The sequence below is a fragment of the Hydractinia symbiolongicarpus genome, chromosome 11 (assembly GCF_029227915.1).
Source record: "Hydractinia symbiolongicarpus strain clone_291-10 chromosome 11, HSymV2.1, whole genome shotgun sequence".
Classification (NCBI taxonomy): domain Eukaryota; kingdom Metazoa; phylum Cnidaria; class Hydrozoa; order Anthoathecata; family Hydractiniidae; genus Hydractinia; species Hydractinia symbiolongicarpus.
Genome location: NC_079885.1, coordinates 18588097 through 18615440, shown reverse-complemented (window position 1 = coordinate 18615440; position 27344 = coordinate 18588097). Strand labels below are relative to the sequence as shown.

The window sequence follows — 27344 nt, the reverse complement described above, 5'->3', positions numbered from 1 at the left end:
TAGTTTGTTTCTACTGCAGTTCGACTCCTTTGGTTGTCTCTGAACTTTATTTCTTTCCTCGAGCCGATTTTGATTAGCTCGTATGTATTATTCTGCTAAAAAAAAAAAAAAACTTGTGAGCGGGATACGGCCGAAAGGCCCTTGGCTCAACCCCTGCCGTCTGCGGCCTTCACTCTTCGCATTTGGAAAGCCATTGAGTGGACCGTGCTTACCAAGTCTCTGTGAGCGAGATGAGAGATAGGCCCGCGTATAGCCTCCTGCACGTTTTTTCATTTAGACTAGTGATCGTCCCGCCGAAGCGAGACAGTAGAAAAATCGTCTATATACTCATCGTTTTGGCCTTCTCCACGGAAATCTTTAGTAAAAGGCGAAAGATTTGTGCGTGAACTGAAGAAAGCCCAGAGTTGTCGTAAGTCGGCGCGACCTGTTGTGCCTTCGAGCCGACTTAACCTTTGCTTGTGGTGTGCCGCTTGCCAGTGTGTCCGTTCGTAGAGGACGCTTAAAAGGTGCTGCATCGTGAGGTGTAGACTTGACACAAGGACTTTCACCTTTCTGATCTACATCACCTAGTTGAGTGCGTTCGCGTGAATCACTAGGAAGTTGCGTTCGCTGTCTCGGAGAGTGTGGTCCCTGTAGGCAATACGTCGTACTAGTGGCTTGCGTTACATCTAGTTTGTTTCTACTGCAGTTCGACTCCTTTGGTTGTCTCTGAACTTTATTTCTTTCCTCGAGCCGATTTTGATTAGCTCGTATGTATTATTCTGCTAAAAAAAAAAAAAAACTTGTGAGCGGGATACGGCCGAAAGGCCCTTGGCTCAACCCCTGCCGTCTGCGGCCTTCACTCTTCGCATTTGGAAAGCCATTGAGTGGACCGTGCTTACCAAGTCTCTGTGAGCGAGATGAGAGATAGGCCCGCGTATGGCCTCCTGCACGTTTTTTCATTTAGACTAGTGATCGTCCCGCCGAAGCGAGACAGTAGAAAAATCGTCTATATACTCATCGTTTTGGCCTTCTCCACGGAAATCTTTAGTAAAAGGCGAAAGATTTGTGCGTGAACTGAAGAAAGCCCAGAGTTGTCGTAAGTCGGCGCGACCTGTTGTGCCTTCGAGCCGACTTAACCTTTGCTTGTGGTGTGCCGCTTGCCAGTGTGTCCGTTCGTAGAGGACGCTTAAAAGGTGCTGCATCGTGAGGTGTAGACTTGACACAAGGACTTTCACCTTTCTGATCTACATCACCTAGTTGAGTGCGTTCGCGTGAATCACTAGGAAGTTGCGTTCGCTGTCTCGGAGAGTGTGGTCCCTGTAGGCAATACGTCGTACTAGTGGCTTGCGTTACATCTAGTTTGTTTCTACTGCAGTTCGACTCCTTTGGTTGTCTCTGAACTTTATTTCTTTCCTCGAGCCGATTTTGATTAGCTCGTATGTATTATTCTGCTAAAAAAAAAAAAAAACTTGTGAGCGGGATACGGCCGAAAGGCCCTTGGCTCAACCCCTGCCGTCTGCGGCCTTCACTCTTCGCATTTGGAAAGCCATTGAGTGGACCGTGCTTACCAAGTCTCTGTGAGCGAGATGAGAGATAGGCCCGAGTATGGCCTCCTGCACGTTTTTCATTTAGACTAGTGATCGTCCCGCCGAAGCGAGACAGTAGAAAAATCGTCTATATACTCATCGTTTTGGCCTTCTCCACGGAAATCTTTAGTAAAAGGCGAAAGATTTGTGCGTGAACTGAAGAAAGCCCAGAGTTGTCGTAAGTCGGCGCGACCTGTTGTGCCTTCGAGCCGACTTAACCTTTGCTTGTGGTGTGCCGCTTGCCAGTGTGTCCGTTCGTAGAGGACGCTTAAAAGGTGCTGCATCGTGAGGTGTAGACTTGACACAAGGACTTTCACCTTTCTGATCTACATCACCTAGTTGAGTGCGTTCGCGTGAATCACTAGGAAGTTGCGTTCGCTGTCTCAGAGAGTGTGGTCCCTGTAGGCAATACGTCGTACTAGTGGCTTGCGTTACATCTAGTTTGTTTCTACTGCAGTTCGACTCCTTTGGTTGTCTCTGAACTTTATTTCTTTCCTCGAGCCGATTTTGATTAGCTCGTATGTATTATTCTGCTAAAGAAAAAAAAAACTTGTGAGCGGGATACGGCGGAAAGGCCCTAGGCTCAACCCCTGCCGTCTGCGGCCTTCACTCTTCGCATTTGGAAAGCCATTGAGTGGACCATGCTTACCAAGTCTCTGTGGGCGAGATGAGAGATAGGCCCGCGTATGGCCTCCTGCACGTTTTTTCATTTAGACTAGTGATCGTCCCGCCGAAGCGAGACAGTAGAAAAATCGTCTATATACTCATCGTTTTGGCCTTCTCCACGGAAATCTTTAGTAAAAGGCGAAAGATTTGTGCGTGAACTGAAGAAAGCCCAGAGTTGTCGTAAGTCGGCGCGACCTGTTGTGCCTTCGAGCCGACTTAACCTTTGCTTGTGGTGTGCCGCTTGCCAGTGTGTCCGTTCGTAGAGGACGCTTAAAAGGTGCTGCATCGTGAGGTGTAGACTTGACACAAGGACTTTCACCTTTCTGATCTACATCACCTAGTTGAGTGCGTTCGCGTGAATCACTAGGAAGTTGCGTTCGCTGTCTCGGAGAGTGTGGTCCCTGTAGGCAATACGTCGTACTAGTGGCTTGCGTTACATCTAGTTTGTTTCTACTGCAGTTCGACTCCTTTGGTTGTCTCTGAACTTTATTTCTTTCCTCGAGCCGATTTTGATTAGCTCGTATGTATTATTCTGCTAAAGAAAAAAAAAAACTTGTGAGCGGGATACGGCCGAAAGGCCCTTGGCTCAACCCCTGCCGTCTGCGGCCTTCACTCTTCGCATTTGGAAAGCCATTGAGTGGACCGTGCTTACCAAGTCTCTGTGAGCGAGATGAGAGATAGGCCCGCGTATAGCCTCCTGCACGTTTTTTCATTTAGACTAGTGATCGTCCCGCCGAAGCGAGACAGTAGAAAAATCGTCTATATACTCATCGTTTTGGCCTTCTCCACGGAAATCTTTAGTAAAAGGCGAAAGATTTGTGCGTGAACTGAAGAAAGCCCAGAGTTGTCGTAAGTCGGCGCGACCTGTTGTGCCTTCGAGCCGACTTAACCTTTGCTTGTGGTGTGCCGCTTGCCAGTGTGTCCGTTCGTAGAGGACGCTTAAAAGGTGCTGCATCGTGAGGTGTAGACTTGACACAAGGACTTTCACCTTTCTGATCTACATCACCTAGTTGAGTGCGTTCGCGTGAATCACTAGGAAGTTGCGTTCGCTGTCTCGGAGAGTGTGGTCCCTGTAGGCAATACGTCGTACTAGTGGCTTGCGTTACATCTAGTTTGTTTCTACTGCAGTTCGACTCCTTTGGTTGTCTCTGAACTTTATTTCTTTCCTCGAGCCGATTTTGATTAGCTCGTATGTATTATTCTGCTAAAAAAAAAAACTTGTGAGCGGGATACGGCCGAAAGGCCCTTGGCTCAACCCCTGCCGTCTGCGGCCTTCACTCTTCGCATTTGGAAAGCCATTGAGTGGACCGTGCTTACCAAGTCTCTGTGAGCGAGATGAGAGATAGGCCCGAGTATGGCCTCCTGCACGTTTTTTCATTTAGACTAGTGATCGTCCCGCCGAAGCGAGACAGTAGAAAAATCGTCTATATACTCATCGTTTTGGCCTTCTCCACGGAAATCTTTAGTAAAAGGCGAAAGATTTGTGCGTGAACTGAAGAAAGCCCAGAGTTGTCGTAAGTCGGCGCGACCTGTTGTGCCTTCGAGCCGACTTAACCTTTGCTTGTGGTGTGCCGCTTGCCAGTGTGTCCGTTCGTAGAGGACGCTTAAAAGGTGCTGCATCGTGAGGTGTAGACTTGACACAAGGACTTTCACCTTTCTGATCTACATCACCTAGTTGAGTGCGTTCGCGTGAATCACTAGGAAGTTGCGTTCGCTGTCTCGGAGAGTGTGGTCCCTGTAGGCAATACGTCGTACTAGTGGCTTGCGTTACATCTAGTTTGTTTCTACTGCAGTTCGACTCCTTTGGTTGTCTCTGAACTTTATTTCTTTCCTCGAGCCGATTTTGATTAGCTCGTATGTATTATTCTGCTAAAGAAAAAAAAAACTTGTGAGCGGGATACGGCCGAAAGGCCCTAGGCTCAACCCCTGCCGTCTGCGGCCTTCACTCTTCGCATTTGGAAAGCCATTGAGTGGACCGTGCTTACCAAGTCTCTGTGGGCGAGATGAGAGATAGGCCCGCGTATGGCCTCCTGCACGTTTTTTCATTTAGACTAGTGATCGTCCCGCCGAAGCGAGACAGTAGAAAAATCGTCTATATACTCATCGTTTTGGCCTTCTCCACGGAAATCTTTAGTAAAAGGCGAAAGATTTGTGCGTGAACTGAAGAAAGCCCAGAGTTGTCGTTAGTCGGCGCGACCTGTTGTGCCTTCGAGCCGACTTAACCTTTGCTTGTGGTGTGCCGCTTGCCAGTGTGTCCGTTCGTAGAGGACGCTTAAAAGGTGCTGCATCGTGAGGTGTAGACTTGACACAAGGACTTTCACCTTTCTGATCTACATCACCTAGTTGAGTGCGTTCGCGTGAATCACTAGGAAGTTGCGTTCGCTGTCTCGGAGAGTGTGGTCCCTGTAGGCAATACGTCGTACTAGTGGCTTGCGTTACATCTAGTTTGTTTCTACTGCAGTTCGACTCCTTTGGTTGTCTCTGAACTTTATTTCTTTCCTCGAGCCGATTTTGATTAGCTCGTATGTATTATTCTGCTAAAAAAAAAAAAAAACTTGTGAGCGGGATACGGCCGAAAGGCCCTTGGCTCAACCCCTGCCGTCTGCGGCCTTCACTCTTCGCATTTGGAAAGCCATTGAGTGGACCGTGCTTACCAAGTCTCTGTGAGCGAGATGAGAGATAGGCCCGAGTATGGCCTCCTGCACGTTTTTCATTTAGACTAGTGATCGTCCCGCCGAAGCGAGACAGTAGAAAAATCGTCTATATACTCATCGTTTTGGCCTTCTCCACGGAAATCTTTAGTAAAAGGCGAAAGATTTGTGCGTGAACTGAAGAAAGCCCAGAGTTGTCGTAAGTCGGCGCGACCTGTTGTGCCTTCGAGCCGACTTAACCTTTGCTTGTGGTGTGCCGCTTGCCAGTGTGTCCGTTCGTAGAGGACGCTTAAAAGGTGCTGCATCGTGAGGTGTAGACTTGACACAAGGACTTTCACCTTTCTGATCTACATCACCTAGTTGAGTGCGTTCGCGTGAATCACTAGGAAGTTGCGTTCGCTGTCTCAGAGAGTGTGGTCCCTGTAGGCAATACGTCGTACTAGTGGCTTGCGTTACATCTAGTTTGTTTCTACTGCAGTTCGACTCCTTTGGTTGTCTCTGAACTTTATTTCTTTCCTCGAGCCGATTTTGATTAGCTCGTATGTATTATTCTGCTAAAGAAAAAAAAAACTTGTGAGCGGGATACGGCGGAAAGGCCCTAGGCTCAACCCCTGCCGTCTGCGGCCTTCACTCTTCGCATTTGGAAAGCCATTGAGTGGACCATGCTTACCAAGTCTCTGTGGGCGAGATGAGAGATAGGCCCGCGTATGGCCTCCTGCACGTTTTTTCATTTAGACTAGTGATCGTCCCGCCGAAGCGAGACAGTAGAAAAATCGTCTATATACTCATCGTTTTGGCCTTCTCCACGGAAATCTTTAGTAAAAGGCGAAAGATTTGTGCGTGAACTGAAGAAAGCCCAGAGTTGTCGTAAGTCGGCGCGACCTGTTGTGCCTTCGAGCCGACTTAACCTTTGCTTGTGGTGTGCCGCTTGCCAGTGTGTCCGTTCGTAGAGGACGCTTAAAAGGTGCTGCATCGTGAGGTGTAGACTTGACACAAGGACTTTCACCTTTCTGATCTACATCACCTAGTTGAGTGCGTTCGCGTGAATCACTAGGAAGTTGCGTTCGCTGTCTCGGAGAGTGTGGTCCCTGTAGGCAATACGTCGTACTAGTGGCTTGCGTTACATCTAGTTTGTTTCTACTGCAGTTCGACTCCTTTGGTTGTCTCTGAACTTTATTTCTTTCCTCGAGCCGATTTTGATTAGCTCGTATGTATTATTCTGCTAAAGAAAAAAAAAAACTTGTGAGCGGGATACGGCCGAAAGGCCCTTGGCTCAACCCCTGCCGTCTGCGGCCTTCACTCTTCGCATTTGGAAAGCCATTGAGTGGACCGTGCTTACCAAGTCTCTGTGAGCGAGATGAGAGATAGGCCCGCGTATAGCCTCCTGCACGTTTTTTCATTTAGACTAGTGATCGTCCCGCCGAAGCGAGACAGTAGAAAAATCGTCTATATACTCATCGTTTTGGCCTTCTCCACGGAAATCTTTAGTAAAAGGCGAAAGATTTGTGCGTGAACTGAAGAAAGCCCAGAGTTGTCGTAAGTCGGCGCGACCTGTTGTGCCTTCGAGCCGACTTAACCTTTGCTTGTGGTGTGCCGCTTGCCAGTGTGTCCGTTCGTAGAGGACGCTTAAAAGGTGCTGCATCGTGAGGTGTAGACTTGACACAAGGACTTTCACCTTTCTGATCTACATCACCTAGTTGAGTGCGTTCGCGTGAATCACTAGGAAGTTGCGTTCGCTGTCTCGGAGAGTGTGGTCCCTGTAGGCAATACGTCGTACTAGTGGCTTGCGTTACATCTAGTTTGTTTCTACTGCAGTTCGACTCCTTTGGTTGTCTCTGAACTTTATTTCTTTCCTCGAGCCGATTTTGATTAGCTCGTATGTATTATTCTGCTAAAAAAAAAAACTTGTGAGCGGGATACGGCCGAAAGGCCCTTGGCTCAACCCCTGCCGTCTGCGGCCTTCACTCTTCGCATTTGGAAAGCCATTGAGTGGACCGTGCTTACCAAGTCTCTGTGAGCGAGATGAGAGATAGGCCCGAGTATGGCCTCCTGCACGTTTTTTCATTTAGACTAGTGATCGTCCCGCCGAAGCGAGACAGTAGAAAAATCGTCTATATACTCATCGTTTTGGCCTTCTCCACGGAAATCTTTAGTAAAAGGCGAAAGATTTGTGCGTGAACTGAAGAAAGCCCAGAGTTGTCGTAAGTCGGCGCGACCTGTTGTGCCTTCGAGCCGACTTAACCTTTGCTTGTGGTGTGCCGCTTGCCAGTGTGTCCGTTCGTAGAGGACGCTTAAAAGGTGCTGCATCGTGAGGTGTAGACTTGACACAAGGACTTTCACCTTTCTGATCTACATCACCTAGTTGAGTGCGTTCGCGTGAATCACTAGGAAGTTGCGTTCGCTGTCTCGGAGAGTGTGGTCCCTGTAGGCAATACGTCGTACTAGTGGCTTGCGTTACATCTAGTTTGTTTCTACTGCAGTTCGACTCCTTTGGTTGTCTCTGAACTTTATTTCTTTCCTCGAGCCGATTTTGATTAGCTCGTATGTATTATTCTGCTAAAAAAAAAAAAAACTTGTGAGCGGGATACGGCCGAAAGGCCCTTGGCTCAACCCCTGCCGTCTGCGGCCTTCACTCTTCGCATTTGGAAAGCCATTGAGTGGACCGTGCTTACCAAGTCTCTGTGAGCGAGATGAGAGATAGGCCCGAGTATGGCCTCCTGCACGTTTTTTCATTTAGACTAGTGATCGTCCCGCCGAAGCGAGACAGTAGAAAAATCGTCTATATACTCATCGTTTTGGCCTTCTCCACGGAAATCTTTAGTAAAAGGCGAAAGATTTGTGCGTGAACTGAAGAAAGCCCAGAGTTGTCGTAAGTCGGCGCGACCTGTTGTGCCTTCGAGCCGACTTAACCTTTGCTTGTGGTGTGCCGCTTGCCAGTGTGTCCGTTCGTAGAGGACGCTTAAAAGGTGCTGCATCGTGAGGTGTAGACTTGACACAAGGACTTTCACCTTTCTGATCTACATCACCTAGTTGAGTGCGTTCGCGTGAATCACTAGGAAGTTGCGTTCGCTGTCTCGGAGAGTGTGGTCCCTGTAGGCAATACGTCGTACTAGTGGCTTGCGTTACATCTAGTTTGTTTCTACTGCAGTTCGACTCCTTTGGTTGTCTCTGAACTTTATTTCTTTCCTCGAGCCGATTTTGATTAGCTCGTATGTATTATTCTGCTAAAGAAAAAAAAAAACTTGTGAGCGGGATACGGCCGAAAGGCCCTAGGCTCAACCCCTGCCGTCTGCGGCCTTCACTCTTCGCATTTGGAAAGCCATTGAGTGGACCGTGCTTACCAAGTCTCTGTGGGCGAGATGAGAGATAGGCCCGCGTATGGCCTCCTGCACGTTTTTTCATTTAGACTAGTGATCGTCCCGCCGAAGCGAGACAGTAGAAAAATCGTCTATATACTCATAGTTTTGGCCTTCTCCACGGAAATCTTTAGTAAAAGGCGAAAGATTTGTGCGTGAACTGAAGAAAGCCCAGAGTTGTCGTAAGTCGGCGCGACCTGTTGTGCCTTCGAGCCGACTTAACCTTTGCTTGTGGTGTGCCGCTTGCCAGTGTGTCCGTTCGTAGAGGACGCTTAAAAGGTGCTGCATCGTGAGGTGTAGACTTGACACAAGGACTTTCACCTTTCTGATCTACATCACCTAGTTGAGTGCGTTCGCGTGAATCACTAGGAAGTTGCGTTCGCTGTCTCGGAGAGTGTGGTCCCTGTAGGCAATACGTCGTACTAGTGGCTTGCGTTACATCTAGTTTGTTTCTACTGCAGTTCGACTCCTTTGGTTGTCTCTGAACTTTATTTCTTTCCTCGAGCCGATTTTGATTAGCTCGTATGTATTATTCTGCTAAAGAAAAAAAAAACTTGTGAGCGGGATACGGCCGAAAGGCCCTAGGCTCAACCCCTGCCGTCTGCGGCCTTCACTCTTCGCATTTGGAAAGCCATTGAGTGGACCGTGCTTACCAAGTCTCTGTGGGCGAGATGAGAGATAGGCCCGCGTATGGCCTCCTGCACGTTTTTTCATTTAGACTAGTGATCGTCCCGCCGAAGCGAGACAGTAGAAAAATCGTCTATATACTTATCGTTTTGGCCTTCTCCACGGAAATCTTTAGTAAAAGGCGAAAGATTTGTGCGTGAACTGAAGAAAGCCCAGAGTTGTCGTAAGTCGGCGCGACCTGTTGTGCCTTCGAGCCGACTTAACCTTTGGTTGTGGTGTGCCGCTTGCCAGTGTGTCCGTTCGTAGAGGACGCTTAAAAGGTGCTGCATCGTGAGGTGTAGACTTGACACAAGGACTTTCACCTTTCTGATCTACATCACCTAGTTGAGTGCGTTCGCGTGAATCACTAGGAAGTTGCGTTCGCTGTCTCGGAGAGTGTGGTCCCTGTAGGCAATACGTCGTACTAGTGGCTTGCGTTACATCTAGTTTGTTTCTACTGCAGTTTGACTCCTTTGGTTGTCTCTAAACTTTATTTCTTTCCTCGAGCCGATTTTGATTAGCTCGTATGTATTATTCTGCTAAAAAAAAAAAAAAACTTGTGAGCGGGATACGGCCGAAAGGCCCTTGGCTCAACTCCTGCCGTCTGCGGCCTTCACTCTTCGCATTTGGAAAGCCATTGAGTGGACCGTGCTTACCAAGTCTCTGTGAGCGAGATGAGAGATAGGCCCGCGTATGGCCTCCTGCACGTTTTTTCATTTAGACTAGTGATCGTCCCGCCGAAGCGAGACAGTAGAAAAATCGTCTATATACTCATCGTTTTGGCCTTCTCCACGGAAATCTTTAGTAAAAGGCGAAAGATTTGTGCGTGAACTGAAGAAAGCCCAGAGTTGTCGTAAGTCGGCGCGACCTGTTGTGCCTTCGAGCCGACTTAACCTTTGCTTGTGGTGTGCCGCTTGCCAGTGTGTCCGTTCGTAGAGGACGCTTAAAAGGTGCTGCATCGTGAGGTGTAGACTTGACACAAGGACTTTCACCTTTCTGATCTACATCACCTAGTTCAGTGCGTTCGCGTGAATCACTAGGAAGTTGCGTTCGCTGTCTCGGAGAGTGTGGTCCCTGTAGGCAATACGTCGTACTAGTGGCTTGCGTTACATCTAGTTTGTTTCTACTGCAGTTCGACTCCTTTGGTTGTCTCTGAACTTTATTTCTTTCCTCGAGCCGATTTTGATTCGCTCGTATGTATTATTCTGCTAAAAAAAAAAAAAAACTTGTGAGCGGGATACGGCCGAAAGGCCCTTGGCTCAACCCCTGCCGTCTGCGGCCTTCACTCTTCGCATTTGGAAAGCCATTGAGTGGACCGTGCTTACCAAGTCTCTGTGAGCGAGATGAGAGATAGGCCCGCGTATGGCCTCCTGCACGTTTTTTCATTTAGACTAGTGATCGTCCCGCCGAAGCGAGACAGTAGAAAAATCGTCTATATACTCATCGTTTTGGCCTTCTCCACGGAAATCTTTAGTAAAAGGCGAAAGATTTGTGCCTGAACTGAAGAAAGCCCAGAGTTGTGGTAAGTCGGCGCGACCTGTTGTGCCTTCGAGCCGACTTAACCTTTGCTTGTGGTGTGCCGCTTGCCAGTGTGTCCGTTCGTAGAGGACGCTTAAAAGGTGCTGCATCGTGAGGTGTAGACTTGACACAAGGACTTTCACCTTTCTGATCTACATCACCTAGTTGAGTGCGTTCGCGTGAATCACTAGGAAGTTGCGTTCGCTGTCTCGGAGAGTGTGGTCCCTGTAGGCAATACGTCGTACTAGTGGCTTGCGTTACATCTAGTTTGTTTCTACTGCAGTTCGACTCCTTTGGTTGTCTCTGAACTTTATTTCTTTCCTCGAGCCGATTTTGATTAGCTCGTATGTATTATTCTGCTAAAAAAAAAAAAAAAATTGTGAGCGGGATACGGCCGAAAGGCACTTGGCTCAACCCCTGCCGTCTGCGGCCTTCACTCTTCGCATTTGGAAAGCCATTGAGTGGACCGTGCTTACCAAGTCTCTGTGAGCGAGATGAGAGATAGGCCCGCGTATGGCCTCCTGCACGTTTTTTCATTTAGACTAGTGATCGTCCCGCCGAAGCGAGACAGTAGAAAAATCGTCTATATACTCATCGTTTTGGCCTTCTCCACGGAAATCGTTAGTAAAAGGCGAAAGATTTGTGCGTGAACTGAAGAAAGCCCAGAGTTGTCGTAAGTCGGCGCGACCTGTTGTGCCTTCGAGCCGACTTAACCTTTGCTTGTGGTGTGCCGCTTGCCAGTGCGTCCGTTCGTAGAGGACGCTTAAAAGGTGCTGCATCGTGAGGTGTAGACTTGACACAAGGACTTTCACCTTTCTGATCTACATCACCTAGTTCAGTGCGTTCGCGTGAATCACTAGGAAGTTGCGTTCGCTGTCTCGGAGAGTGTGGTCCCTGTAGGCAATACGTCGTACTAGTGGCTTGCGTTACATCTAGTTTGTTTCTACTGCAGTTCGACTCCTTTGGTTGTCTCTGAACTTTATTTCTTTCCTCGAGCCGATTTTGATTAGCTCGTATGTATTATTCTGCTAAAAAAAAAAAAACTTGTGAGCGGGATACGGCCGAAAGGCCCTTGGCTCAACCCCTGCCGTCTGCGGCCTTCACTCTTCGCATTTGGAAAGCCATTGAGTGGACCGTGCTTACCAAGTCTCTGTGAGCGAGATGAGAGATAGGCCCGCGTATGGCCTCCTGCACGTTTTTTCATTTAGACTAGTGATCGTCCCGCCGAAGCGAGACAGTAGAAAAATCGTCTATATACTCATCGTTTTGGCCTTCTCCACGGAAATCTTTAGTAAAAGGCGAAAGATTTGTGCCTGAACTGAAGAAAGCCCAGAGTTGTGGTAAGTCGGCGCGACCTGTTGTGCCTTCGAGCCGACTTAACCTTTGCTTGTGGTGTGCCGCTTGCCAGTGTGTCCGTTCGTAGAGGACGCTTAAAAGGTGCTGCATCGTGAGGTGTAGACTTGACACAAGGACTTTCACCTTTCTGATCTACATCACCTAGTTGAGTGCGTTCGCGTGAATCACTAGGAAGTTGCGTTCGCTGTCTCGGAGAGTGTGGTCCCTGTAGGCAATACGTCGTACTAGTGGCTTGCGTTACATCTAGTTTGTTTCTACTGCAGTTCGACTCCTTTGGTTGTCTCTGAACTTTATTTCTTTCCTCGAGCCGATTTTGATTAGCTCGTATGTATTATTCTGCTAAAAAAAAAAAAAAAATTGTGAGCGGGATACGGCCGAAAGGCACTTGGCTCAACCCCTGCCGTCTGCGGCCTTCACTCTTCGCATTTGGAAAGCCATTGAGTGGACCGTGCTTACCAAGTCTCTGTGAGCGAGATGAGAGATAGGCCCGCGTATGGCCTCCTGCACGTTTTTTCATTTAGACTAGTGATCGTCCCGCCGAAGCGAGACAGTAGAAAAATCGTCTATATACTCATCGTTTTGGCCTTCTCCACGGAAATCGTTAGTAAAAGGCGAAAGATTTGTGCGTGAACTGAAGAAAGCCCAGAGTTGTCGTAAGTCGGCGCGACCTGTTGTGCCTTCGAGCCGACTTAACCTTTGCTTGTGGTGTGCCGCTTGCCAGTGTGTCCGTTCGTAGAGGACGCTTAAAAGGTGCTGCATCGTGAGGTGTAGACGTGACACAAGGACTTTCACCTTTCTGATCTACATCACCTAGTTGAGTGCGTTCGCGTGAATCACTAGGAAGTTGCGTTCGCTGTCTCGGAGAGTGTGGTCCCTGTAGGCAATACGTCGTACTAGTGGCTTGCGTTACATCTAGTTTGTTTCTACTGCAGTTCGACTCCTTTGGTTGTCTCTGAACTTTATTTCTTTCCTCGAGCCGATTTTGATTAGCTCGTATGTATTATTCTGCTAAAAAAAAAAAAAAACTTGTGAGCGGGATACGGCCGAATGGCCCTTGGCTCAACCCCTGCCGTCTGCGGCCTTCACTCTTCGCATTTGGAAAGCCATTGAGTGGACCGTGCTTACCAAGTCTCTGTGAGCGAGATGAGAGATAGGCCCGCGTATGGCCTCCTGCACGTTTTTTCATTTAGACTAGTGATCGTCCCGCCGAAGCGAGACAGTAGAAAAATCGTCTATATACTCATCGTTTTGGCCTTCTCCACGGAAATCTTTAGTAAAAGGCGAAAGATTTGTGCGTGAACTGAAGAAAGCCCAGAGTTGTCGTAAGTCGGCGCGACCTGTTGTGCCTTCGAGCCGACTTAACCTTTGCTTGTGGTGTGCCGCTTGCCAGTGTGTCCGTTCGTAGAGGACGCTTAAAAGGTGCTGCATCGTGAGGTGTAGACTTGACACAAGGACTTTCACCTTTCTGATCTACATCACCTAGTTGAGTGCGTTCGCGTGAATCACTAGGAAGTTGCGTTCGCTGTCTCGGAGAGTGTGGTCCCTGTAGGCAATACGTCGTACTAGTGGCTTGCGTTACATCTAGTTTGTTTCTACTGCAGTTCGACTCCTTTGGTTGTCTCTGAACTTTATTTCTTTCCTCGAGCCGATTTTGATTAGCTCGTATGTATTATTCTGCTAAAAAAAAAAAAAACTTGTGAGCGGGATACGGCCGAAAGGCCCTTGGCTCAACCCCTGTCGTCTGCGGCCTTCACTCTTCGCATTTGGAAAGCCATTGAGTGGACTGTGCTTACCAAGTCTCTGTGAGCGAGATGAGAGATAGGCCCGCGTATGGCCTCCTGCACGTTTTTTCATTTAGACTAGTGATCGTCCCGCCGACGCGAGACGGTAGGAAAATCGTCTATATACTCATCGTTTTGGCCTTCTCCACGGAAATCTTTAGTAAAAGGCGAAAGATTTGTGCGTGAACTGAAGAAAGCCCAGAGTTGTCGTAAGTCGGCGCGACCTGTTGTGCCTTCGAGCCGACTTAACCTTTGCTTGTGGTGTGCCGCTTGCCAGTGTGTCCGTTCGTAGAGGACGCTTAAAAGGTGCTGCATCGTGAGGTGTAGACTTGACACAAGGACTTTCACCTTTCTGATCTACATCACCTAGTTGAGTGCGTTCGCGTGAATCACTAGGAAGTTGCGTTCGCTGTCTCGGAGAGTGTGGTCCCTGTAGGCAATACGTCGTACTAGTGGCTTGCGTTACATCTAGTTTGTTTCTACTGCAGTTCAACTCCTTTGGTTGTCTCTGAACTTTATTTCTTTCCTCGAGCCGATTTTGATTAGCTCGTATGTATTATTCTGCTAAAAAAAAAAAAAAACTTGTGAGCGAGATACGGCCGAAAGGGCCTTGGCTCAACCCCTGCCGTCTGCGGCCTTCACTCTTCGCATTTGGAAAGCCATTGAGTGGACCGTGCTTACCAAGTCTCTGTGAGCGAGATGAGAGATAGGCCCGCGTATGGCCTCCTGCACGTTTTTTCATTTAGACTAGTGATCGTCCCGCCGAAGCGAGACAGTAGAAAAATCGTCTATATACTCATCGTTTTGGCCTTCTCCACGGAAATCTTTAGTAAAAGGCGAAAGATTTGTGCGTGAACTGAAGAAAGCCCAGAGTTGTCGTAAGTCGGCGCGATCTGTTGTGCCTTCGAGCCGACTTAACCTTTGCTTGTGGTGTGCCGCTTGCCAGTGTGTCCGTTCGTAGAGGACGCTTAAAAGGTGCTGCATCGTGAGGTGTAGACTTGACACAAGGACTTTCACCTTTCTGATCTACATCACCTAGTTGAGTGCGTTCGCGTGAATCACTAGGAAGTTGCGTTCGCTGTCTCGGAGAGTGTGGTCCCTGTAGGCAATACGTCGTACTAGTGGCTTGCGTTACATCTAGTTTGTTTCTACTGCAGTTCGACTCCTTTGGTTGTCTCTGAACTTTATTTCTTTCCTCGAGCCGATTTTGATTAGCTCGTATGTATTATTCTGCTAAAAAAAAAAAAAACTTGTGAGCGGGATACGGCCGAAAGGCCCTTGGCTCAACCCCTGCCGTCTGCGGCCTTCACTCTTCGCATTTGGAAAGCCATTGAGTGGACCGTGCTTACCAAGTCTCTGTGAGCGAGATGAGAGATAGGCCCGCGTATGGCCTCCTGCACGTTTTTTCATTTAGACTAGTGATCGTCCCGCCGAAGCGAGACAGTAGAAAAATCGTCTATATACTCATCGTTTTGGCCTTCTCCACGGAAATCTTTAGTAAAAGGCGAAAGATTTGTGCGTGAACTGAAGAAAGCCCAGAGTTGTCGTAAGTCGGCGCGACCTGTTGTGCCTTCGAGCCGACTTAACCTTTGCTTGTGGTGTGCCGCTTGCCAGTGTGTCCGTTCGTAGAGGACGCTTAAAAGGTGCTGCATCGTGAGGTGTAGACTTGACACAAGGACTTTCACCTTTCTGATCTACATCACCTAGTTGAGTGCGTTCGCGTGAATCACTAGGAAGTTGCGTTCGCTGTCTCGGAGAGTGTGGTCCCTGTAGGCAATACGTCGTACTAGTGGCTTGCGTTACATCTAGTTTGTTTCTACTGCAGTTCGACTCCTTTGGTTGTCTCTGAACTTTATTTCTTTCCTCGAGCCGATTTTGATTAGCTCGTATGTATTATTCTGCTAAAAAAAAAAAAAACTTGTGAGCGGGATACGGCCGAAAGGCCCTTGGCTCAACCCCTGCCGTCTTCGGCCTTCACTCTTCGCATTTGGAAAGCCATTGAGTGGACCGTGCTTACCAAGTCTCTGTGAGCGAGATGAGAGATAGGCCCGCGTATGGCCTCCTGCACGTTTTTTCATTTAGACTAGTGATCGTCCCGCCGAAGCGAGACAGTAGAAAAATCGTCTATATACTCATCGTTTTGGCCTTCTCCACGGAAATCTTTAGTAAAAGGCGAGAGATTTGTGCGTGAACTGAAGAAAGCCCAGAGTTGTCGTAAGTCGGCGCGACCTGTTGTGCCTTCGAGCCGACTTAACCTTTGCTTGTGGTGTGCCGCTTGCCAGTGTGTCCGTTCGTAGAGGACGCTTAAAAGGTGCTGCATCGTGAGGTGTAGACTTGACACAAGGACTTTCACCTTTCTGATCTACATCACCTAGTTGAGTGCGTTCGCGTGAATCACTAGGAAGTTGCGTTCGCTGTCTCGGAGAGTGTGGTCCCTGTAGGCAATACGTCGTACTAGTGGCTTGCGTTACATCTAGTTTGTTTCTACTGCAGTTCGACTCCTTTGGTTGTCTCTGAACTTTATTTCTTTCCTCGAGCCGAATTTGATTAGCTCGTATGTATTATTCTGCTAAAAAAAAAAAAACTTGTGAGCGGGATACGGCCGAAAGGCCCTTGGCTCAACCCCTGCCGTCTGCGGCCTTCACTCTTCGCATTTGGAAAGCCATTGAGTGGACCGTGCTTACCAAGTCTCTGTGAGCGAGATGAGAGATAGGCCCGCGTATGGCCTCCTGCACGTTTTTTCATTTAGACTAGTGATCGTCCCGCCGAAGCGAGACGGTAGAAAAATCGTCTATACACTCATCGTTTTGGACTTCTCCACGGAAATCTTTAGTAAAAGGCGAAAGATTTGTGCGTGAACTTAAGAAAGCCCAGAGTTGTCGTAAGTCGGCGCGACCTGTTGTGCCTTCGAGCCGACTTAACCTTTGCTTGTGGTGTGCCGCTTGCCAGTGTGTCCGTTCGTAGAGGACGCTTAAAAGGTGCTGCATCGTGAGGTGTAGACTTGACACAAGGACTTTCACCTTTCTGATCTACATCACCTAGTTGAGTGCGTTCGCGTGAATCACTAGGAAGTTGCGTTCGCTGTCTCGGAGAGTGTGGTCCCTGTAGGCAATACGTCGTACTAGTGGCTTGCGTTACATCTAGTTTGTTTCTACTGCAGTTCGACTCCATTGGTTGTCTCTGAACTTTATTTCTTTCCTCGAGCCGATTTTGATTAGCTCGTATGTATTATTCTGCTAAAAAAAAAAAAACTTGTGAGCGGGATACGGCCGAAAGGCCCTTGGCTCAACCCCTGCCGTCTGCGGCCTTCACTCTTCGCATTTGGAAAGCCATTGAGTGGACCGTGCTTACCAAGTCTCTGTGAGCGAGATGAGAGATAGGCCCGCGTATGGCCTCCTGCACGTTTTTTCATTTAGACTAGTGATCGTCCCGCCGAAGCGAGACAGTAGAAAAATCGTCTATATACTCATCGTTTTGGCCTTCTCCACGGAAATCTTTAGTAAAAGGCGAAAGATTTGTGCGTGAACTGAAGAAAGCCCAGAGTTGTCGTAAGTCGGCGCGACCTGTTGTGCCTTCGAGCCGACTTAACCTTTGCTTGTGGTGTGCCGCTTATCAGTGTGTCCGTTCGTAGAGGACGCTTAAAAGGTGCTGCATCGTGAGGTGTAGACTTGACACAAGGACTTTCACCTTTCTGATCTACATCACCTAGTTGAGTGCGTTCGCGTGAATCACTAGGAAGTTGCGTTCGCTGTCTCGGAGAGTGTGGTCCCTGTAGGCAATACGTCGTACTAGTGGCTTGCGTTACATCTAGTTTGTTTCTACTGCAGTTCGACTCCTTTGGTTGTCTCTGAACTTTATTTCTTTCCTCGAGCCGATTTTGATTAGCTCGTATGTATTATTCTGCTAAAAAAAAAAAAAAAACTTGTGAGCGGGATACGGCCGAAAGGCCCTTGGCTCAACCCCTGCCGTCTGCGGCCTTCACTCTTTGCATTTGGAAAGCCATTGAGTGGACCGTGCTTACCAAGTCTCTGTGAGCGAGATGAGAGATAGGCCCGCGTATGGCCTCCTGCACGTTTTTTCATTTAGACTAGTGATCGTCCCGCCGAAGCGAGACAGTAGAAAAATCGTCTATATGCTCATTGTTTTGGCCTTCTCCACGGAAATCTTTAGTAAAAGGCGAAAGATTTGTGCGTGAACTGAAGAAAGCCCAGAGTTGTCGTAAGTCGGCGCGACCTGTTGTGCCTTCGAGCCGACTTAACCTTTGCTTGTGGTGTGCCGCTTGCCAGTGTGTCCGTTCGTAGAGGACGCTTAAAAGGTGCTGCATCGTGAGGTGTAGACTTGACACAAGGACTTTCACCTTTCTGATCTACATCACCTAGTTGAGTGCGTTCGCGTGAATCACTAGGAAGTTGCGTTCGCTGTCTCGGAGAGTGTGGTCCCTGTAGGCAATACGTCGTACTAGTGGCTTGCGTTACATCTAGTTTGTTTCTACTGCAGTTCGACTCCTTTGGTTGTCTCTGAACTTTATTTCTTTCCTCGAGCCGATTTTGATTAGCTCGTATGTATTATTCTGCTAAAAAAAAAAAAAAACTTGTGAGCGGGATACGGCCGAAAGGCTCTTGGCTCAACCCCTGCCGTCTGCGGCCTTCACTCTTCGCATTTGGAAAGCCATTGAGTGGACCGTGCTTACCAAGTCTCTGTGAGCGAGATGAGAGATAGGCCCGCGTATGGCCTCCTGCACGTTTTTTCATTTAGACTAGTGATCGTCCCGCCGAAGCGAGACAGTAGAAAAATCGTCTATATACTCATCGTTTTGGCCTTCTCCACGGAAATCTTTAGTAAAAGGCGAAAGATTTGTGCGTGAACTGAAGAAAGCCCAGAGTTGGCGTAAGTCGGCGCGACCTGTTGTGCCTTCGAGCCGACTTAACCTTTGCTTGTGGTGTGCCGCTTGCCAGTGTTTCCGTTCGTAGAGGACGCTTAAAAGGTGCTGCATCGTGAGGTGTAGACTTGACACAAGGACTTTCACCTTTCTGATCTACATCACCTAGTTGAGTGCGTTCGCGTGAATCACTAGGAAGTTGCGTTCGCTGTCTCGGAGAGTGTGGTCCCTGTAGGCAATACGTCGTACTAGTGGCTTGCGTTACATCTAGTTTGTTTCTACTGCAGTTCGACTCCTTTGGTTGTCTCTGAACTTTATTTCTTTCCTCGAGCCGATTTTGATTAGCTCGTATGTATTATTCTGCTAAAAAAAAAAACAAACTTGTGAGCGGGATACGGCCGAAAGGCCCTTGGCTCAACCCCTGCCGTCTGCGGCCTTCACTCTTCGCATTTGGAAAGCCATTGAGTGGACCGTGCTTACCAAGTCTCTGTGAGCGAGATGAGAGATAGGCCCGCGTATGGCCTCCTGCACGTTTTTTCATTTAGACTAGTGATCGTCCCGCCGAAGCGAGACAGTAGAAAAATCGTCTATATACTCATCGTTTTGGCTTTCTCCACGGAAATCTTTAGTAAAAGGCGAAAGATTTGTGCGTGAACTGAAGAAAGCCCAGAGTTGTCGTCAGTCGGCGCGACCTGTTGTGCCTTCGAGGTGACTTAACCTTTGCTTGTGGTGTGCCGCTTGCCAGTGTGTCCGTTCGTAGAGGACGCTTAAAAGGTGCTGCATCGTGAGGTGTAGACTTGACACAAGGACTTTCACCTTTCTGATCTACATCACCTAGTTGAGTGCGTTCGCGTGAATCACTAGGAAGTTGCGTTCGCTGTCTCGGAGAGTGTGGTCCCTGTAGGCAATACGTCGTACTAGTGGCTTGCGTTACATCTAGTTTGTTTCTACTGCAGTTCGACTCCTTTGGTTGTCTCTGAACTTTATTTCTTTCCTCGAGCCGATTTTGATTAGCTCGTATGTATTATTCTGCTAAAAAAAAAAAAAAACTTGTGAGCGGGATACGGCCGAAAGGCCCTTGGCTCAACCCCTGCCGTCTGCGGCCTTTACTCTTCGCATTTGGAAAGCCATTGAGTGGACCGTGCTTACCAAGTCTCTGTGAGCGAGATGAGAGATAAGCCCGCGTATGGCCTCCTGCACGTTTTTTCATTTAGACTAGTGATCGTCCCGCCGAAGTGAGACAGTAGAAAAATCGTCTATATACTCATCGTTTTGGCCTTCTCCACGGAAATCTTTAGTAAAAGGCGAAAGATTTGTGCGTGAACTGAAGAAAGCCCAGAGTTGTCGTAAGTCGGCGCGACCTGTTGTGCCTTCGAGCCGACTTAACCTTTGCTTGTGGTGTGCCGCTTGCCAGTGTGTCCGTTCGTAGAGGACGCTTAAAAGGTGCTGCATCGTGAGGCGTAGACTTGACACAAGGACTTTCACCTTTCTGATCTACATCACCTAGTTGAGTGCGTTCGCGTGAATCACTAGGAAGTTGCGTTCGCTGTCTCGGAGAGTGTGGTCCCTGTAGGCAATACGTCGTACTAGTGGCTTGCGTTACATCTAGTTTGTTTCTACTGCAGTTCGACTCCTTTGGTTGTCTCTGAACTTTATTTCTTTCCTCGAGCCAATTTTGATTAGCTCGTATGTATTATTCTGCTAAAAAAAAAAAAAAACTTGTGAGCGGGATACGGCCGAAAGGCCCTTGGCTCAACCCCTGCCGTCTGCGGCCTTCACTCTTCGCATTTGGAAATCCATTGAGTGGACCGTGCTTACCAAGTCTCTGTGAGCGAGATGAGAGATAGGCCCGCGTATGGCCTCCTGCACGTTTTTTCATTTAGACTAGTGATCGTCCCGCCGAAGCGAGACAGTAGAAAAATCGTCTATATACTCATCGTTTTGGCCTTCTCCACGGAAATCTTTAGTAAAAGGCGAAAGATTTGTGCGTGAACTGAAGAAAGCCCAGAGTTGTCGTAAGTCGGCGCGACCTGTTGTGCCTTCGAGCCGACTTAACCTTTGCTTGTGGTGTGCCGCTTGCCAGTGTGTCCGTTCGCAGAGGACGCTTAAAAGGTGCTGCATCGTGAGGTGTAGACTTGACACAAGGACTTTCACCTTTCTGATCTACATCACCTAGTTGAGTGCGTTCGCGTGAATCACTAGGAAGTTGCGTTCGCTGTCTCGGAGAGTGTGGTCCCTGTAGGCAATACGTCGTACTAGTGGCTTGCGTTACATCTAGTTTGTTTCTACTGCAGTTCGACTCCTTTGGTTGTCTCTGAACTTTATTTCTTTCCTCGAGCCGATTTTGATTAGCTCGTATGTATTATTCTGCTAAAAAAAAACAAAAACTTGTGAGCGGGATACGGGCGAAAGGCCCTTGGCTCAACCCCTGCCGTCTGCGGCCTTCACTCTTCGCATTTGGAAAGCCATTGAGTGGACCGTGCTTACCAAGTCTCTGTGAGCGAGATGAGAGATAGGCCCGCGTATGGCCTCCTGCACGTTTTTTCATTTAGACTAGTGATCGTCCCGCCGAAGCGAGACAGTAGAAAAATCGTCTATATACTCATCGTTTTGGCCTTCTCCACGGAAATCTTTAGTAAAAGGCGAAAGATTTGTGCGTGAACTGAAGAAAGCCCAGAGTTGTCGTAAGTCGGCGCGACCTGTTGTGCCTTCGAGCCGACTTAACCTTTGCTTGTGGTGTGCCGCTTGCCAGTGTGTCCGTTCGTAGAGGACGCTTAAAAGGTGCTGCATCGTGAGGTGTAGACTTGACACAAGGACTTTCACCTTTCTGATCTACATCACCTAGTTGAGTGCGTTCGCGTGAATCACTAGGAAGTTGCGTTCGCTGTCTCGGAGAGTGTGGTCCCTGTAGGCAATACGTCGTACTAGTGGCTTGCGTTACATCTAGTTTGTTTCTACTGCAGTTCGACTCTTTTGGTTGTCTCTGAACTTTATTTTTTTCCTCGAGCCGATTTTGATTAGCTCGTATGTATTATTCTGCTAAAAAAAAAAAAAACTTGTGAGCGGGATACGGCCGAAAGGCCCTTGGCTCAACCCCTGCCGTCTGCGGCCTTCACTCTTCGCATTTGGAAAGCCATTGAGTGGACCGTGCTTACCAAGTCTCTGTGAGCGAGATGAGAGATAGGCCCGCGTATGGCCTCCTGCACGTTTTTTCATTTAGACTAGTGATCGTCCCGCCGAAGCGAGACAGTAGAAAAATCGTCTATATACTCATCGTTTTGGCCTTCTCCACGGAAATCTTTAGTAAAAGGCGAAAGATTTGTGCGTGAACTGAAGAAAGCCCAGAGTTGTCGTAAGTCGGCGCGACCTGTTGTGCCTTCGAGCCGACTTAACCTTTGCTTGTGGTGTGCCGCTTGCCAGTGTGTCCGTTCGTAGAGGACGCCTAAAAGGTGCTGCATCGTGAGGTGTAGACTTGACACAAGGACTTTCACCTTTCTGATCTACATCACCTAGTTGAGTGCGTTCGCGTGAATCACTAGGAAGTTGCGTTCGCTGTCTCGGAGAGTGTGGTCCCTGTAGGCAATACGTCGTACTAGTGGCTTGCGTTACATCTAGTTTGTTTCTACTGCAGTTCGACTCTTTTGGTTGTCTCTGAACTTTATTTTTTTCCTCGAGCCGATTTTGATTAGCTCGTATGTATTATTCTGCTAAAAAAAAAAAAAACTTGTGAGCGGGATACGGCCGAAAGGCCCTTGGCTCAACCCCTGCCGTCTGCGGCCTTCACTCTTCGCATTTGGAAAGCCATTGAGTGGACCGTGCTTACCAAGTCTCTGTGAGCGAGATGAGAGATAGGCCCGCGTATGGCCTCCTGCACGTTTTTTCATTTAGACTAGTGATCGTCCCGCCGAAGCAAGACAGTAGAAAAATCGTCTATATACTCATCGTTTTGGCCTTCTCCACGGAAATCTTTAGTAAAAGGCGAAAGATTTGTGCGTGAACTGAAGAAAGCCCAGAGTTGTCGTAAGTCGGCGCGACCTGTTGTGCCTTCGAGCCGACTTAACCTTTGCTTGTGGTGTGCCGCTTGCCAGTGTGTCCGTTCGTAGAGGACGCCTAAAAGGTGCTGCATCGTGAGGTGTAGACTTGACACAAGGACTTTCACCTTTCTGATCTACATCACCTAGTTCAGTGCGTTCGCGTGAATCACTAGGAAGTTGCGTTCGCTGTCTCGGAGAGTGTGGTCCCTGTAGGCAATACGTCGTACTAGTGGCTTGCGTTACATCTAGTTTGTTTCTACTGCAGTTCGACTCCTTTGGTTGTCTCTGAACTTTATTTCTTTCCTCGAGCCGATTTTGATTAGCTCGTATGTATTATTCTGCTAAAAAAAAAAAAAAACTTGTGAGCGGGATACGGCCGAAAGGCCCTTGGCTCAACCCCTGCCGTCTGCGGCCTTCACTCTTCGCATTTGGAAAGCCATTGAGTGGACCGTGCTTACCAAGTCTCTGTGAGCGAGATGAGAGATAGGCCCGCGTATGGCCTCCTGCACGTTTTTTCATTTAGACTAGTGATCGTCCCGCCGAAGCGAGACAGTAGAAAAATCGTCTATATACTCATCGTTTTGGCCTTCTCCACGGAAATCTTTAGTAAAAGGCGAAAGATTTGTGCGTGAACTGAAGAAAGCCCAGAGTTGTCGTAAGTCGGCGCGACCTGTTGTGCCTTCGAGCCGACTTAACCTTTGCTTGTGGTGTGCCGCTTGCCAGTGTGTCCGTTCGTAGAGGACGCCTAAAAGGTGCTGCATCGTGAGGTGTAGACTTGACACAAGGACTTTCACCTTTCTGATCTACATCACCTAGTTGAGTGCGTTCGCGTGAATCACTAGGAAGTTGCGTTCGCTGTCTTGGAGAGTGTGGTCCCTGTAGGCAATACGTCGTACTAGTGGCTTGCGTTACATCTAGTTTGTTTCTACTGCAGTTCGACTCCTTTGGTTGTCTCTGAACTTTATTTCTTTCCTCGAGCCGATTTTGATTAGCTCGTATGTATTATTCTGCTAAAAAAAAAAAAAAACTTGTGAGCGGGATACGGCCGAAAGGCCCTTGGCTCAACCCCTGCCGTCTGCGGCCTTCACTCTTCGCATTTGGAAAGCCATTGAGTGGACCGTGCTTACCAAGTCTCTGTGAGCGAGATGAGAGATAGGCCCGCGTATGGCCTCCTGCACGTTTTTTCATTTAGACTAGTGATCGTCCCGCCGAAGCGAGACAGTAGAAAAATCGTCTATATACTCATCGTTTTGGCCTTCTCCACGGAAATCTTTAGTAAAAGGCGAAAGATTTGTGCGTGAACTGAAGAAAGCCCAGAGTTGTCGTAAGTCGGCGCGACCTGTTGTGCCTTCGAGCCGACTTAACCTTTGCTTGTGGTGTGCCGCTTGCCAGTGTGTCCGTTCGTAGAGGACGCTTAAAAGGTGCTGCATCGTGAGGTGTAGACTTGACACAAGGACTTTCACCTTTCTGATCTACATCATCTAGTTGAGTGCGTTCGCGTGAATCACTAGGAAGTTGCGTTCGCTGTCTCGGAGAGTGTTGTCCCTGTAGGCAATACGTCGTACTAGTGGCTTGCGTTACATCTAGTTTGTTTCTACTGCAGTTCGACTCCTTTGGTTGTCTCTGAACTTTATTTCTTTCCTCGAGCCGATTTTGATTAGCTCGTATGTATTATTCTGCTAAAAAAAAAAAAAACTTGTGAGCGGGATACGGGCGAAAGGCCCTTGGCTCAACCCCTGCCGTCTGCGGCCTTCACTCTTCGCATTTGGAAAGCCATTGAGTGGACCGTGCTTACCAAGTCTCTGTGAGCGAGATGAGAGATAGGCCCGCGTATGGCCTCCTGCACGTTTTTTCATTTAGACTAGTGATCGTCCCGCCGAAGCGAGACAGTAGAAAAATCGTCTATATACTCATCGTTTTGGCCTTCTCCACGGAAATCTTTAGTAAAAGGCGAAAGATTTGTGCGTGAACTGAAGAAAGCCCAGAGTTGTCGTAAGTCGGCGCGACCTGTTGTGCCTTCGAGCCGACTTAACCTTTGCTTGTGGTGTGCCGCTTGCCAGTGTGTCCGTTCGTAGAGGACGCTTAAAAGGTGCTGCATCGTGAGGTGTAGACTTGACACAAGGACTTTCACCTTTCTGATCTACATCACCTAGTTGAGTGCGTTCGCGTGAATCACTAGGAAGTTGCGTTCGCTGTCTCGGAGAGTGTGGTCCCTGTAGGCAATACGTCGTACTAGTGGCTTGCGTTACATCTAGTTTGTTTCTACTGCAGTTCGACTCTTTTGGTTGTCTCTGAACTTTATTTTTTTCCTCGAGCCGATTTTGATTAGCTCGTATGTATTATTCTGCTAAAAAAAAAAAAACTTGTGAGCGGGATACGGCCGAAAGGCCCTTGGCTCAACCCCTGCCGTCTGCGGCCTTCACTCTTCGCATTTGGAAAGCCATTGAGTGGACCGTGCTTACCAAGTCTCTGTGAGCGAGATGAGAGATAGGCCCGCGTATGGCCTCCTGCTCGTTTTTTCATTTAGACTAGTGATCGTCCCGCCGAAGCGAGACAGTAGAAAAATCGTCTATATACTCATCGTTTTGGCCTTCTCCACGGAAATCTTTAGTAAAAGGCGAAAGATTTGTGCGTGAACTGAAGAAAGCCCAGAGTTGTCGTAAGTCGGCGCGACCTGTTGTGCCTTCGAGCCGACTTAACCTTTGCTTGTGGTGTGCCGCTTGCCAGTGTGTCCGTTCGTAGAGGACGCTTAAAAGGTGCTGCACCGTGAGGTGTAGACTTGACACAAGGACTTTCACCTTTCTGATCTACATCACCTAGTTGAGTGCGTTCGCGTGAATCACTAGGAAGTTGCGTTCGCTGTCTCGGAGAGTGTGGTCCCTGTAGGCAATACGTCGTACTAGTGGCTTGCGTTACATCTAGTTTGTTTCTACTGCAGTTCGACTCCTTTGGTTGTCTCTGAACTTTATTTCTTTCCTCGAGCCGATTTTGATTAGCTCGTATGTATTATTCTGCTAAAAAAAAAAAAACTTGTGAGCGGGATACGGGCGAAAGGCCCTTGGCTCAACCCCTGCCGTCTGCGGCCTTCACTCTTCGCATTTGGAAAGCCATTGAGTGGACCGTGCTTACCAAGTCTCTGTGAGCGAGATGAGAGATAGGCCCGCGTATGGCCTCCTGCACGTTTTTTCATTTAGACTAGTGATCGTCCCGCCGAAGCGAGACAGTAGAAAAATTGTCTATATACTCATCGTTTTGGCCTTCTCCACGGAAATCTTTAGTAAAAGGCGAAAGATTTGTGCGTGAACTGAAGAAAGCCCAGAGTTGTCGTAAGTCGGCGCGACCTGTTGTGCCTTCGAGCCGACTTAACCTTTGCTTGTGGTGTGCCGCTTGCCAGTGTGTCCGTTCGTAGAGGACGCTTAAAAGGTGCTGCATCGTGAGGTGTAGACTTGACACAAGGACTTTCACCTTTCTGATCTACATCACCTAGTTGAGTGCGTTCGCGTGAATCACTAGGAAGTTGCGTTCGCTGTCTCGGAGAGTGTGGTCCCTGTAGGCAATACGTCGTACTAGTGGCTTGCGTTACATCTAGTTTGTTTCTACTGCAGTTCGACTCCTTTGGTTGTCTCTGAACTTTATTTCTTTCCTCGAGCCGATTTTGATTAGCTCGTATGTATTATTCTGCTAAAAAAAAAAAAAACTTGTGAGCGGGATACGGCCGAAAGGCCCTTGGCTCAACCCCTGCCGTCTGCGGCCTTCACTCTTCGCATTTGGAAAGCCATTGAGTGGACCGTGCTTACCAAGTCTCTGTGAGCGAGATGAGAGATAGGCCCGCGTATGGCCTCCTGCACGTTTTTTCATTTAGACTAGTGATCGTCCCGCCGAAGCGAGACAGTAGAAAAATCGTCTATATACTCATCGTTTTGGCCTTCTCCACGGAAATCTTTAGTAAAAGGCGAAAGATTTGTGCGTGAACTGAAGAAAGCCCAGAGTTGTCGTAAGCGGGCGCGACCTGTTGTGCCTTCGAGCCGACTTAACCTTTGCTTGTGGTGTGCCGCTTGCCAGTGTGTCCGTTCGTAGAGGACGCTTAAAAGGTGCTGCATCGTGAGGTGTAGACTTGACACAAGGACTTTCACCTTTCTGATCTACATCACCTAGTTGAGTGCGTTCGCGTGAATCACTAGGAAGTTGCGTTCGCTGTCTCGGAGAGTGTGGTCCCTGTAGGCAATACGTCGTACTAGTGGCTTGCGTTACATCTAGTTTGTTTCTACTGCAGTTCGACTCCTTTGGTTGTCTCTGAACTTTATTTCTTTCCTCGAGCCGATTTTGATTAGCTCGTATGTATTATTCTGCTAAAAAAAAAAAAAAACTTGTGAGCGGGATACGGGCGAAAGGCCCTTGGCTCAACCCCTGCCGTCTGCGGCCTTCACTCTTCGCATTTGGAAAGCCATTGAGTGGACCGTGCTTACCAAGTCTCTGTGAGCGAGACCTGTTGTGCCTTCGAGCCGACTTAACCTTTGCTTGTGGTGTGCCGCTTGCCAGTGTGTCCGTTCGTAGAGGATGCTTAAAAGGTGCTGCATCGTGAGGTGTAGACTTGACACAAGGACTTTCACCTTTCTGATCTACATCACCTAGTTGAGTGCGTTCGCGTGAATCACTAGGAAGTTGCGTTCGCTGTCTCGGAGAGTGTGGTCCCTGTAGGCAATACGTCGTACTAGTGGCTTGCGTTACATCCAGTTTGTTTCTACTGCAGTTCGACTCCTTTGGTTGTCTCTGAACTTTATTTCTTTCCTCGAGCCGATTTTGATTAGCTCGCATGTATTATTCTGCTAAAAAAAAAAAAAAACTTGTGAGCGGGATACGGGCGAAAGG

General features: G+C 48.4%; 40 non-coding genes across 40 annotated transcripts; all 40 read right to left on the bottom strand.

Moving 5' to 3' along the window:
* Positions 1-286: 286 nt before the first annotated feature.
* Positions 287-407, bottom strand: LOC130619449 (U5 spliceosomal RNA). Its single transcript, XR_008980189.1, has one exon. It is a non-coding gene; the product is annotated as a U5 spliceosomal RNA (small nuclear RNA).
* Positions 408-955: 548 nt separating this feature from the next.
* LOC130619448 (U5 spliceosomal RNA) lies at positions 956-1076 on the bottom strand. The gene has a single exon (XR_008980188.1). It is a non-coding gene; the product is annotated as a U5 spliceosomal RNA (small nuclear RNA).
* Positions 1077-1623: 547 nt separating this feature from the next.
* On the bottom strand, positions 1624-1744 carry LOC130619447 (U5 spliceosomal RNA). The gene has a single exon (XR_008980187.1). It is a non-coding gene; the product is annotated as a U5 spliceosomal RNA (small nuclear RNA).
* Positions 1745-2291: 547 nt separating this feature from the next.
* LOC130619446 (U5 spliceosomal RNA) lies at positions 2292-2412 on the bottom strand. The gene has a single exon (XR_008980186.1). It is a non-coding gene; the product is annotated as a U5 spliceosomal RNA (small nuclear RNA).
* Positions 2413-2960: 548 nt separating this feature from the next.
* Positions 2961-3081, bottom strand: LOC130619445 (U5 spliceosomal RNA). The gene has a single exon (XR_008980185.1). It is a non-coding gene; the product is annotated as a U5 spliceosomal RNA (small nuclear RNA).
* Positions 3082-3625: 544 nt separating this feature from the next.
* On the bottom strand, positions 3626-3746 carry LOC130619444 (U5 spliceosomal RNA). Its single transcript, XR_008980183.1, has one exon. It is a non-coding gene; the product is annotated as a U5 spliceosomal RNA (small nuclear RNA).
* Positions 3747-4293: 547 nt separating this feature from the next.
* LOC130619443 (U5 spliceosomal RNA) lies at positions 4294-4414 on the bottom strand. Its single transcript, XR_008980182.1, has one exon. It is a non-coding gene; the product is annotated as a U5 spliceosomal RNA (small nuclear RNA).
* A 547-nt stretch (positions 4415-4961) lies between these two features.
* Positions 4962-5082, bottom strand: LOC130619442 (U5 spliceosomal RNA). Its single transcript, XR_008980181.1, has one exon. It is a non-coding gene; the product is annotated as a U5 spliceosomal RNA (small nuclear RNA).
* Positions 5083-5629: 547 nt separating this feature from the next.
* On the bottom strand, positions 5630-5750 carry LOC130619441 (U5 spliceosomal RNA). Its single transcript, XR_008980180.1, has one exon. It is a non-coding gene; the product is annotated as a U5 spliceosomal RNA (small nuclear RNA).
* A 548-nt stretch (positions 5751-6298) lies between these two features.
* On the bottom strand, positions 6299-6419 carry LOC130619438 (U5 spliceosomal RNA). Its single transcript, XR_008980178.1, has one exon. It is a non-coding gene; the product is annotated as a U5 spliceosomal RNA (small nuclear RNA).
* Positions 6420-6963: 544 nt separating this feature from the next.
* LOC130619437 (U5 spliceosomal RNA) lies at positions 6964-7084 on the bottom strand. Its single transcript, XR_008980177.1, has one exon. It is a non-coding gene; the product is annotated as a U5 spliceosomal RNA (small nuclear RNA).
* A 547-nt stretch (positions 7085-7631) lies between these two features.
* LOC130619436 (U5 spliceosomal RNA) lies at positions 7632-7752 on the bottom strand. The gene has a single exon (XR_008980176.1). It is a non-coding gene; the product is annotated as a U5 spliceosomal RNA (small nuclear RNA).
* A 548-nt stretch (positions 7753-8300) lies between these two features.
* On the bottom strand, positions 8301-8421 carry LOC130618795 (U5 spliceosomal RNA). Its single transcript, XR_008979540.1, has one exon. It is a non-coding gene; the product is annotated as a U5 spliceosomal RNA (small nuclear RNA).
* A 547-nt stretch (positions 8422-8968) lies between these two features.
* Positions 8969-9089, bottom strand: LOC130619864 (U5 spliceosomal RNA). Its single transcript, XR_008980601.1, has one exon. It is a non-coding gene; the product is annotated as a U5 spliceosomal RNA (small nuclear RNA).
* Positions 9090-9637: 548 nt separating this feature from the next.
* Positions 9638-9758, bottom strand: LOC130619435 (U5 spliceosomal RNA). Its single transcript, XR_008980175.1, has one exon. It is a non-coding gene; the product is annotated as a U5 spliceosomal RNA (small nuclear RNA).
* Positions 9759-10306: 548 nt separating this feature from the next.
* Positions 10307-10427, bottom strand: LOC130619766 (U5 spliceosomal RNA). The gene has a single exon (XR_008980505.1). It is a non-coding gene; the product is annotated as a U5 spliceosomal RNA (small nuclear RNA).
* Positions 10428-10975: 548 nt separating this feature from the next.
* Positions 10976-11096, bottom strand: LOC130619948 (U5 spliceosomal RNA). The gene has a single exon (XR_008980684.1). It is a non-coding gene; the product is annotated as a U5 spliceosomal RNA (small nuclear RNA).
* Positions 11097-11642: 546 nt separating this feature from the next.
* On the bottom strand, positions 11643-11763 carry LOC130619765 (U5 spliceosomal RNA). Its single transcript, XR_008980504.1, has one exon. It is a non-coding gene; the product is annotated as a U5 spliceosomal RNA (small nuclear RNA).
* A 548-nt stretch (positions 11764-12311) lies between these two features.
* LOC130619946 (U5 spliceosomal RNA) lies at positions 12312-12432 on the bottom strand. Its single transcript, XR_008980683.1, has one exon. It is a non-coding gene; the product is annotated as a U5 spliceosomal RNA (small nuclear RNA).
* Positions 12433-12980: 548 nt separating this feature from the next.
* On the bottom strand, positions 12981-13101 carry LOC130619434 (U5 spliceosomal RNA). The gene has a single exon (XR_008980174.1). It is a non-coding gene; the product is annotated as a U5 spliceosomal RNA (small nuclear RNA).
* A 547-nt stretch (positions 13102-13648) lies between these two features.
* Positions 13649-13769, bottom strand: LOC130619877 (U5 spliceosomal RNA). The gene has a single exon (XR_008980614.1). It is a non-coding gene; the product is annotated as a U5 spliceosomal RNA (small nuclear RNA).
* A 548-nt stretch (positions 13770-14317) lies between these two features.
* Positions 14318-14438, bottom strand: LOC130619433 (U5 spliceosomal RNA). Its single transcript, XR_008980172.1, has one exon. It is a non-coding gene; the product is annotated as a U5 spliceosomal RNA (small nuclear RNA).
* Positions 14439-14985: 547 nt separating this feature from the next.
* On the bottom strand, positions 14986-15106 carry LOC130619432 (U5 spliceosomal RNA). Its single transcript, XR_008980171.1, has one exon. It is a non-coding gene; the product is annotated as a U5 spliceosomal RNA (small nuclear RNA).
* Positions 15107-15653: 547 nt separating this feature from the next.
* Positions 15654-15774, bottom strand: LOC130619911 (U5 spliceosomal RNA). Its single transcript, XR_008980648.1, has one exon. It is a non-coding gene; the product is annotated as a U5 spliceosomal RNA (small nuclear RNA).
* Positions 15775-16320: 546 nt separating this feature from the next.
* Positions 16321-16441, bottom strand: LOC130619952 (U5 spliceosomal RNA). Its single transcript, XR_008980689.1, has one exon. It is a non-coding gene; the product is annotated as a U5 spliceosomal RNA (small nuclear RNA).
* Positions 16442-16987: 546 nt separating this feature from the next.
* LOC130619431 (U5 spliceosomal RNA) lies at positions 16988-17108 on the bottom strand. The gene has a single exon (XR_008980170.1). It is a non-coding gene; the product is annotated as a U5 spliceosomal RNA (small nuclear RNA).
* A 549-nt stretch (positions 17109-17657) lies between these two features.
* Positions 17658-17778, bottom strand: LOC130619718 (U5 spliceosomal RNA). The gene has a single exon (XR_008980456.1). It is a non-coding gene; the product is annotated as a U5 spliceosomal RNA (small nuclear RNA).
* Positions 17779-18326: 548 nt separating this feature from the next.
* Positions 18327-18447, bottom strand: LOC130619430 (U5 spliceosomal RNA). Its single transcript, XR_008980169.1, has one exon. It is a non-coding gene; the product is annotated as a U5 spliceosomal RNA (small nuclear RNA).
* Positions 18448-18995: 548 nt separating this feature from the next.
* LOC130618850 (U5 spliceosomal RNA) lies at positions 18996-19116 on the bottom strand. Its single transcript, XR_008979595.1, has one exon. It is a non-coding gene; the product is annotated as a U5 spliceosomal RNA (small nuclear RNA).
* A 547-nt stretch (positions 19117-19663) lies between these two features.
* Positions 19664-19785, bottom strand: LOC130619748 (U5 spliceosomal RNA). Its single transcript, XR_008980487.1, has one exon. It is a non-coding gene; the product is annotated as a U5 spliceosomal RNA (small nuclear RNA).
* A 548-nt stretch (positions 19786-20333) lies between these two features.
* Positions 20334-20454, bottom strand: LOC130619428 (U5 spliceosomal RNA). The gene has a single exon (XR_008980168.1). It is a non-coding gene; the product is annotated as a U5 spliceosomal RNA (small nuclear RNA).
* Positions 20455-21002: 548 nt separating this feature from the next.
* Positions 21003-21123, bottom strand: LOC130619426 (U5 spliceosomal RNA). Its single transcript, XR_008980166.1, has one exon. It is a non-coding gene; the product is annotated as a U5 spliceosomal RNA (small nuclear RNA).
* A 547-nt stretch (positions 21124-21670) lies between these two features.
* Positions 21671-21791, bottom strand: LOC130619425 (U5 spliceosomal RNA). The gene has a single exon (XR_008980165.1). It is a non-coding gene; the product is annotated as a U5 spliceosomal RNA (small nuclear RNA).
* Positions 21792-22338: 547 nt separating this feature from the next.
* On the bottom strand, positions 22339-22459 carry LOC130619699 (U5 spliceosomal RNA). Its single transcript, XR_008980438.1, has one exon. It is a non-coding gene; the product is annotated as a U5 spliceosomal RNA (small nuclear RNA).
* A 548-nt stretch (positions 22460-23007) lies between these two features.
* Positions 23008-23128, bottom strand: LOC130619424 (U5 spliceosomal RNA). Its single transcript, XR_008980164.1, has one exon. It is a non-coding gene; the product is annotated as a U5 spliceosomal RNA (small nuclear RNA).
* Positions 23129-23676: 548 nt separating this feature from the next.
* Positions 23677-23797, bottom strand: LOC130619423 (U5 spliceosomal RNA). The gene has a single exon (XR_008980163.1). It is a non-coding gene; the product is annotated as a U5 spliceosomal RNA (small nuclear RNA).
* A 547-nt stretch (positions 23798-24344) lies between these two features.
* Positions 24345-24465, bottom strand: LOC130619422 (U5 spliceosomal RNA). Its single transcript, XR_008980161.1, has one exon. It is a non-coding gene; the product is annotated as a U5 spliceosomal RNA (small nuclear RNA).
* A 546-nt stretch (positions 24466-25011) lies between these two features.
* LOC130619421 (U5 spliceosomal RNA) lies at positions 25012-25132 on the bottom strand. The gene has a single exon (XR_008980160.1). It is a non-coding gene; the product is annotated as a U5 spliceosomal RNA (small nuclear RNA).
* Positions 25133-25678: 546 nt separating this feature from the next.
* On the bottom strand, positions 25679-25799 carry LOC130618792 (U5 spliceosomal RNA). The gene has a single exon (XR_008979537.1). It is a non-coding gene; the product is annotated as a U5 spliceosomal RNA (small nuclear RNA).
* A 547-nt stretch (positions 25800-26346) lies between these two features.
* Positions 26347-26467, bottom strand: LOC130619420 (U5 spliceosomal RNA). The gene has a single exon (XR_008980159.1). It is a non-coding gene; the product is annotated as a U5 spliceosomal RNA (small nuclear RNA).
* Between the last annotated feature and the right edge of the window lie 877 nt (positions 26468-27344).